Source organism: Penaeus monodon, chromosome 32 (assembly GCF_015228065.2).
Source record: "Penaeus monodon isolate SGIC_2016 chromosome 32, NSTDA_Pmon_1, whole genome shotgun sequence".
Taxonomy (NCBI): domain Eukaryota; kingdom Metazoa; phylum Arthropoda; class Malacostraca; order Decapoda; family Penaeidae; genus Penaeus; species Penaeus monodon.
The window spans coordinates 25,728,498-25,729,070 of NC_051417.1; positions in this window are offsets into that span (position 1 = coordinate 25,728,498).

Here is a 573-nt window from a genome sequence, read left to right on the forward strand (position 1 = left end):
GTCCGTGCAAACAACGTCTCGAGTTTGTCCTTGGGTCTGAAGCGTCAACCGATGTCTGTTTATGTCACTTATTGATGCTTCCCTTAGAATCAAAACCGCCAATTAGAAAGGGAACCCATTGTCTTCCTCTGAACCATTTCCCTGAACCCTATTACACATCCTGGCGCGCCTTTCAACACACACGTTCTTCTCAGCGAGTTCTCAGCATCTATTGTCGAGGTTGATGAGTGTTCTTTCTTCACTGAGGGGAAGTTTTCTGTCCCGTGTTCTGTGTATTTCTGTGGATATCGGTTCGGTTCAACCTCAACAGAAAGAAACTAGGAGATATTTTTTTTTAAGTGTTTCCAAAATGTTACATAAAGACTGCATCAAAATTATATGTAAGTTATGCCAAATAATCCTGCTTTCTGGAAATGTTGACTGGCGCAGTTGCACTTGACTGGCGCTGAAGATCATCTTCGAAGAAGGTTCTCGAGGCATACCGCGAGCAGCTTATTACATGCGATCTGCGGAGAAGTATGAACATTTTTGGAAATTTTAATATATTACAAAGCCAAAGAATATATAGACAGG